The sequence below is a fragment of the Oryctolagus cuniculus genome, chromosome 18 (genome assembly GCF_051225735.1).
Source record: "Oryctolagus cuniculus isolate XC-2025 breed Fujian yellow rabbit chromosome 18, ASM5122573v1, whole genome shotgun sequence".
Taxonomy (NCBI): Eukaryota; Metazoa; Chordata; class Mammalia; order Lagomorpha; family Leporidae; genus Oryctolagus; species Oryctolagus cuniculus.
In genome coordinates, this window is record NC_142884.1 from 59,053,616 (window position 1) to 59,062,934 (window position 9,319).

Genomic DNA, 9,319 nt, shown 5'->3' on the forward strand with positions numbered 1-9,319 from the left:
GACATAACCTTCCAGGCATATTTGTCATCTTAGAAATCCTGACCCCAAAAGGCTTCCACAGGCTCCAACAGAGCTGAAGGAAAGCTACAGGTTGATTCTTAAACAAGTTGTTCTGGTCATATACTGACACCTGGTACATTCTGCGTCCTCTGTCAGAAATTCTCTCCTACCTTGTCTATCCAAAGAACATCTCACGTCTTCTTCAAGAGAACACACCACTCTCTGAAGACTTCATCACAGTGTTTTGTCTCTGTAGCTCCTTTATCTCATCCCTCATGACAAGATCCAGGTGTCTCAGAGTCTGAAGTATATGATGTAAATATATTCTACATAACATCAGTAACTGTGTCAACTGCGTGGTTGGTCAATGCCTGGTGGTTGACTGATTTATGAAGGGTGCTACTGTAGTTATAGCCCATATCTCTCAATAGATGAGACCTGAGAGGAAATACGTCTTACATATATCAATACCTTCACTCTGGGTAGAAGTAGATTTAGGTACCATATATCCTAATATCCAATTATGGTAGGCAGAATAATGGGTCCCCCAAAGATGTTCACATACTGATACCCCAGAATCCATAAATATGTTAAATTGTTTAACAAAATTAAGGTTACAGATGAAATTAATATCAATATTAAACTGACCTTAAAATAGTAATATTATCCCAGATTATCCAAGAGCATCAAATACTATCATAAATTCACTTAAAAGTGGAATTAAAAAGCAAAAGGGGCTGGTGCCGCAGCTCAATAGGCTAATCCTCCACCTAGCGGTGCCCGCACACCAGGCTCTAGTCCTGGTCGGGGCACCGGATTCTGTCCTGGTTGCCCCTCTTCCAGGCCAGCTCTCTGCTGTGGCCCGGGAAGGCAGTGGAGGATGGCCCAAGTGCTTGGGCCCTGCACCCCATTGGAGACCAGGAGAAGCACCTGGCTCCTGCCTTCGCATCAGCGCGGTGCGCCAGCCGCAGCGGGCCAGCCGTGGCGGCCATTGGAGGGTGAACCAACGGCAAAAGGGAGACCTCTCTCTCTGTCTCTCTCTCACTATCCACTCTGCCTGTCAAAAAAAAAAAAAAAAAAAAGCAAAAGGAAGAGCCAGAGGGAGAGACGAGACAATGATGAAAGAATGGTCAGCGAGATGCAAGACTGCCTTCGAAGATGAAGGGACAGGTCCCTGAGCCAAGAAATGTGGGCAGTCTGTGAAAGATGGAAAAGTCAAAGCAACAGGTTCTACACTGGAGGTTTCAGAAAGGAACAGAGCCCTCAGATGCCCTGACTCTGGCCAGTGAGACCCACATCAGGCATCTGACCTACGGAGCTCGATGACAATAAAGCTGCACTGTTTTATGTCACTACCTTAGTGATGAGTTGGTACAGCAACAGAAAACATACATTCCAAGCAAACCCTTACCAGAACTGCCCTCATGCCATTGTCCTTCTTCATAGGTGGCAGGGAGGGGAACTAAGCTCACCAACACTTGTGGTTTTCCTGATTCAGTGATCTGGGACTTGGAAGATCCATGAAGACCAAAGTGTGAGTGCATCTGGTGAGTTTTATTGAGGGAATGTTCTGTGTGCATGCTCTGCCAGAGCTATGTCATTTTACAGAGACAACCTTGCCCCCGCTTGCCCACAGTCTACAATATAGATGAGGAATGTCTATATCCATCAGGAAAGCCCACAGGAGGAAGACCTGGTACTGCTAAGGCTCTGCCTTGGAACACAGTAAGCTGCCAACATCATATCAGCTTGGAAAGCGACTCATTTTGCAAGAATTTACAACTGTGAGTGGGTATAATGCACTACCTTAAAGGGCATGGCCTCCCAGAACAAACCCCTAAGGAAAATGAAGCTATCTCTAAGTAGAATTTGAAAGCTAGATCATTCAGGGCTGGCGCAGTGGCGCACTAGGTTAATCCTCTGCCTGTGGCGCCAGCATCCCATATGGGCACCAGGTTCTAGTCCCAGTTGCTCCTCTTCCAGTCCAGCTCTCTGCTGTGGCCCAGGAAGGCAGTAGAGGATGGCCCAAGTGCTTGGGCCCTGCACCTGCATAGGAGACCAGGAGGAAGCACCTGGCTCCTGGCTTCGGATCAGCGCAGTGCACCCGCCATTGCGGCCATTTGGGGAGTGATCCAACAGAAGGAAGACCTTTCTCTCTGTCTGTCTCTCACTAACTCTATCTGTCAAATAAAAAAAATTAAAAAAAAAAAAAGCTAGATCATTCTTGTACAAGAAGTGACATGGAAAGTCAAAATGGCAGCTCTCTGTTGGAGGCGCCACTCAGCGGTGCCAGTCTTACAGCAACTGACACACAAATTGACAGCGAATTTCAGAACATGGTACACACCCACTTGAACACAGATCATGCCAGATCATCAGTAAAAGAGGCTGGGAGAATAATGCCAAAGAAAGAAGACACTATCCAAACTCTGGAGAACTCACGGGCACTGGCCATTGGCAACAGGGAGCCATGACAGATTCTTGAGAAGAGGGCACAGTGAGGATAGCCTGTAAACGATGAGTGTGCCCCTGTGAGCGAGGTGAGGCAAAGACAAACAGAAGGGGAACTGTGGGCGATTATAAGTTGCATACACGAAGCCAAATCATCGATTTTTATTACCTTTCTCAACTCACTGAGTCTGAGAAATCTGATTTTTTTTTTTAAGATTTTATTTGTTTGCAGGTAGAGCTACACACAAAAAGAGGGAAAGACAGAGAGTGAGGTCTTCCATTCATTGGTTCACTCCCCAAATGGCTGCAACGGCCAGAGCTGGGCCAATCTGAAGCCAGAAGCCAGGAGCCAGGAGCTTCTTCCAGGTCTCCCATGTGGGTGCCCAATACCTTGGGCCACCTTCCACTGCTTTCCCAGGCCATTAGCAGAGAGCTGGATGGATCAGAAGTGGAGCGGAGACTCGAATGAGTGCCCATATTGGATGCCGGCACCGCAGGTGGTGCTTACACCACTACACCACAGTGCCAGCTCCTGATGTTTTGTAATTAACAATGACTATATTCTGAATGTCATTCACTTAATCTCCATTAAAGTCCTTGAAGATGATGCACTGACTGTTTAAAAAATTAAAACAAAAAAAGAAAGGAAGAAAGAAAAAATAAAATTCTGAAAATAAATTCTCAAAACTACAAACTAACCATACAAACGCTGCTTTTAAAGGTAAATCAGATTTTTACGCCTATTCTCCATTAGTGGACTAACAAGCTGACGATATTATAACAACAAAAAGTTGTCACATTCTTTAAGCCTATCTTCAAAGCCTTCATCTAAAAATTGAAGGACACGGATAAAACCCTAACTGACGTTTGCACAGCTTTGCACATTTCACATGCCACGTCCTCACCCATACGTCTTTGAACTTCACACGGACTCTGTGGACTGGTACAATACAGACTCAGAGAGGTTGAAAGCCAGAAGTCAACCCCAGGCAGCCACACTCAAAACCCTCTGCTCATTCCACAGAATCCTGGTTTTAATTCTCTTTAAACAAATGGCACAACATGTGTGAGAAGAAGCATGGCACAAAGCCAGATGATACAATATCCACACTGAAACACCCAGTGAGGCCAAAGCCTAATGCTGCCTTCCCACAAAGCCAAAGCAAGAATGGGCCTCATCAGATCCAATGACCCGATTCTGGTCCAGGATGGAAGCAACCACAGAGGAATAGTCCTGGATCATCTGGAGAAGGGAGCTGATATGCAGAACACAATTTCAATCTCCTAAATCACAAGGTGTCATGGGCTATTTCACACCTAGTTCAATCCCAGCGTCTTAAGATTATTACGCAAAGGTTGGACCAACCAAATCCTACTCCCTCCCCTGGCCAACCACATTCCAAACCAGCAAAATCAAGGGAGGGAACAAGCTGGAACTTTGCTGATCTGAAAGGAAGGAGTGAGCCCTGAAATGAACGTGTTATACCTCTCACCCTGTTCCAATCCAAATGTCCACATTGCTCACCTGGTTTAATGAAACACACAGCCACCCATGGACATTAATAACCTTTGTTGCCCACCATGCAAATGCGTAAACCACACAACTACTGTTTTGCAACTGGCCAGTCTGTTCGTCTGGGGAAATGACACTTTCTTGCCAGGAACTGACAGTTTTGGACGCAGGCATACACCAGGCACTTGTGCTGGGCTCCTACTGGTATTTTCCTTCTGATTCAACACTAACACCTTGCCGAGTCAATACAAAATCTGCACTGTACCAGGAAGACAACTGAGGATCCAGGAGTTTAATAAGTTCCCATGTGGTCATACGTTCCCCCATGATTATAGGTTTAAAAAAATAACGTTGCTCATCGCTGGTAGTCACAGTGTAAGGATATTTCAAAAAGTTCATGAAAAATGGGGCTAAAAGATACATTTATTTTGGTGCAAAATATTTGAAATTCATGCATAGTTTTTTGCAATACATATTTTCCATGAACTTCTTGAAGACCTCCTGTATGCATGGATTTCAATTTTTTTGTACCAAAATAAATGCAAGTTTTGATTCCACTTTGCACATACTTTTTGAAATCCTCATATTTTATGATGTGGCCCCTGCCTCCATCTGTAGCCCACACAGCTGAGATTAAACCCAAACCTGCCTTTCCCCAAGATCTTACGCTCCAGCATTTGTTGAAAGACCCAACAAATAACTGCTTAATAAACAGCTGAATACAGATATTTCTATCACACCTTGCTACTTCTTCATGATGGGAGAGACACCGAGGAAAAGGGAGTTAAATTAGAACAAGAAGAGGCCACTGTTTTGGTGCAACAGGTTAAGCCGCTTCTTGCAACGCCGGCATCCCGTATCAGAGCATCGGTGGGGTCTCAACTGCTCAGCTCCTAATACAGCTTCCTGCTAGTGTGCCTGGGAAAGCAGCAGAAATGGCTCCAGTGCTTGGGCCTCTGCTCCCACCCGGGAGACCTGGATGGAGTTCCAGACTCCCGACTTTGTCCTGGACCAGCCCCCGCCATTGTGCACATTTGGAAGTGAACTAGCAGATGGAAAAATCTTCCTCTCTCTTTCCCTCTTTCCATCACTCTGCCTTTCAAATAAATAAAATAAATCTTTAAAAAATACCAATTGGAGAGTTGGACAAATCTGGTGAATAACCACAGTATTCACAGTATCACTTGCCTGAATCCAGACTATACAGACAGAACTCTTCTGAGGACAGCGACCACACTGTTGTAAATTTGTCTGGGGCACTGACACCTCTGGGGAAATGTGACCCCAAGGAGACTTAATTTCTTGGCCGTCCCTGACCAAGGAGTACAGGGGAGACAGAAGCCATCGCTCCACCAGGTCAACGAGCAGGCCTGCTCACAAAGCTCTCAATGAGCAGCAGCGACAGTTCAAGGCTGATTCCTCCCTGCCCTGCTCTGCACCACGGATGGCTGGGACTAGAATCCTAGGTCAAGGCCAGCCTTTAGCCCCCAGTTTCCACACATTCAGCTGCTGCATCAGGGAGCAAAGAGCCCATGTGGTGGTGATGAGCTCATCTAGCAGGTGACACCTTGGTTCTCTGAGGCCCAACGTTGCAGTGGCCAGTGTGGACTACTCACATGGCATGGAGCTGGCACGGGCAGAATGCTGCTACAGCTGTCATTTTGGTGCAAGTCAACATTTCATGTCAGACCCAGTCCCTGTTTTATCACCTTGCTCTCCAGCCCAGTCTCTGGCACCATCCTGGGGAACATCAACACACACAGAGCTGGCCCAGCCTCTTGTCCTCAGGGTGTGAATAGCAGACCCCCTTCCACTGGATGGAAGAGTCACCCAGCCTCACAGCTTGGCCGTGGATAATAACTAACTATGGTGACCTGAGTATGCTCATTCTTCCCTCTGCCTCAGCTTCGCATCTTTAAAATAGGGGCTGGGATGAGGTTGAAAGCGACAATCCACCTAAAGCATTTAGTGTTATTCACGGCAACACAAAATATAAGTGTAAGCACTTGGCACAAGGGTTAAAACCCCGCTTGGGCTGTGCACGTCCAGAGTCCCAGCTCCATGTCGGATTCCATCTCCCTGCCCAAGTGCATCCTGGGAGGCAGCAAGTGATGGCTTCAGTAACAGGGTTCTTTTCACAAACAAGGGAGACCCAGACTGAGTTCCAGGCTCCTGGCCCGGCTCTGCCTTCCTCCGTGTCTGCATATCGCTCTAGGACGCCTGCTCATCAGCAATGGCTTCTGTGCTCGGCACGGCCCTCTCACCCCGCCAAACCCCCTTCTCCTCAGCATATAAACACCTCAAGAAGAAAAGCAAAGCTCTCTCTACCCCCCTCTGCCTTCCGCCCCAGCACACGGAGAAGCTTCTTCCAGGTGTTGTCCACGTTTCTGGCTCTGATTTTTCAACTCCTCCGCCTTCCATTGGTTCCACAGCCTGTCTTCCCATGAAATTACTCTAGGAAGGTCAATAGCAAATGCAGAGCTGGGCTTGACAGTCTTCTCGCTCTCATTTCTCCCGTACAGTAACTCAAAGTTCCACCCACTCTCACTCCACCTGCTGAAGAGCTCGCAGACCCTTCCTCCCTCATCCAAACACATAGAACTCCCGCTCCCTAATCCGGCCCCCACTCAACGCCAGAGGGAAGACAGGAATGTGACGTCACTCTCCTGGCTTGAATGGTTCCCACTGCGTGGTAGAACGAAGTCCACACCACTCGCCATGTTGCGCACGGAAAGCCCCCTGAGGCTGTGCTCTGGCCACAGGGAACGTGGCCTGTGTGACACTTTGTGAAAGACGATCACTGAGAGTCTAACTGGACGTGAGCCTCCCTCACCACATGCATTTCTCTCTCACACAAAATACTTTCAGTAGGAGATAGAAGGTTTTCAAAAATTTCAGAGCAAACTCATCCAATGTGACCGAAACTGGAATATTTTACGGCATGACGGAGATGCCCCTTTCGGGAAGCATGTGTATGTGGTTATCTCTGGAGAGAGTTCTCCCTCCCACAGAGGGCACCATCCACTGGGGAAGATGCTGCGAGTGGCGACTTTCCTGCGACTGGATGTTGCCTACAAGTCCAGGACAACAGGGTACCCATCCAAATGTTTGATCCAACTCTCGATCCTTAAGTTCCAACATCCTGACCTGAACTTACAGGGCAGTCATCAACATCATCCTTGCCAGGTGAGAACACTGGAATTCCAAAATGAAAGAGGATTGTCCTTAATCCCATGCCCAGGGTCTACAGCAGAATTGGGACCAAAACCTAGCCCTTTGCCACCATGGGTGGTTTCTGGCCCTGGGATCCTGGGTCCCTGTGGTCCAATATGAGAAGTCTCTTAGCTGCTGGGGTCACGTGTGTGTTAGCACAGAGGCTGTGATCAAGCCAAAGTCCTGGGGACCACAGCCACACAGATGGTGATGAGGATGAGGACGGGGGAGGAGACAGCAGAGCAGCTCCCAAACAGAGGCGCGGGGATGGGACATGCCCGAGACAAAGGAGAAAGCAGGACAGGCTGCGCTCCTGACTTTGGTTCCCCCCAGGCAACAGTCCCCTGCTCCCTGTTGTGACTGGAGGAGGCAGCAAAATTCATTTTTGCCAGTGCATTTGGTCCCGGCCCTAGGATATTAAGCAAAGGACAGATAGATAACGATGTTGTTCAATTTTTATTTTCTTCCCATAGGCATTCTATTGAGCTGGTAAACAATTCTGAGTCATGCCAGACCCTTGGTGGCCAGGCAAAATCCATGATAAATGGCCCCGCCTTCCAAGCCAAATGCACGGTGCCACTGACATTGCAAGCATGGCCTCCCTTGCCAGTGTACATGTGCATACATGCACACACACACGCACGCACACACACACACACATGAGATTTTGCAGAATGTGCTTTCCCCAACCGTGGTCTCAGTCCATTGGTGACCAGATCGCCACTCTGTTGCTCAGCCTCAAGTGGAGGCACCAGCTTCAATCCATGCAACCTGTAGAACTACATCTACCTAACCCCCATGGGCTGTCTCCCTCTCCCCAGTCCAGATCCTCCTCCTCACGCCCCACCTGGATTCTATCTCCCGATCCTCCTTGGCCCTTACACATAAACACTGGAGAGGCCTTTCTAAAACAAAATGGAACTACATGACTCCTCCTGACTCCTCCGCTGAACTTCCTTCAACCCCACTGTCCACGGCAACAAATTCCAAGCTCTCCATTCTCCACAACAATGAATTCCTGCCCTTCAGCTTACAATCACTAAAGGCCAATCACTCACTAATCATTCATCTACTCAACAAGTCTTTATTGAGGACCCACTCCATGCCAGGTACTTTTCTAGGTATGAAGGATAAATCAGAGATGGTAATCCTTGCCTTCATGGAGCTTCCATTCTAGCAGAGAGAGAAAGCAAAAATAATAACCATAATAAGGGTATAAATTATATGGTATGCCATGAGGTGGTAGATGCAATGGGAAAAGGAAGAAGTAGGATGAGAAAGAGGGGGAGCTAGAGCTCTGGTGACAGTGGTGTGATGGCTGCAAGTCTAAACCGAGTCCATGACATTGGAGCAAAGACTTGGAAGAATTAGAGTTTTGAGTCTCAAGTTCATTCCAGGCAGAGGGGAGAGTCAGCGCAAAGGCCCTGAGGTGAGAGCTCACAAGTCTGCTACCACAGTAGCATGGAGGCCACTGTGGGCAAACTAAAGAAGGAAATGGAGATGCTACAAGAAAGCGTGAGGGGGCTGGACCAGGGACCTTTGTCATTCTTCCATGAACCTTTTCTCCCACACATGTTACTGTTGCAACTCCGTAGCAGTCTGAGTTCCTTCATGCCACAGAGACTGTGCCCATGTTCCAACATAACGCTTGTGTGATCACCAGACACTGGCCCTCTACAGAGGTCTTCCCATTGCAGTCCTCTAGGATCTCATATTTTTCCACCACAAAGCTACTGCAGCACTAAGCACACTGAATGCAATTGCAAAATTCCTCGTCTATACCACTCACTGGACTTAGTTCCTCCAGGAAAGAAATCCCGTCATCTCCTCCCTTTCTTTTTCCTAGGAAGCATCTCCTGGCTGGATACAGAGTGGGTGAATGGAAAGAGAATAAGTGTAGAAGGGTAAGAGAGAGGTAGAGTTGAGAAGATGATCTCTCCCTGAAAACGAAGATTCTCTTGTCCAAATAGAAACTTAACTTCTTTGAATCTTAGTTTCACTGGATGTAAAGTAAGGACAGCAATCCCACCTTCACCTACCTTCCAGAGTTATTCCGTGAGTCAGATGAGAAAAGAGGGGCCAGCGTTGTGGTGCAATGGATTAAGCCACCACCTGCGACACCAACATCCCAAGTCCCGGTGG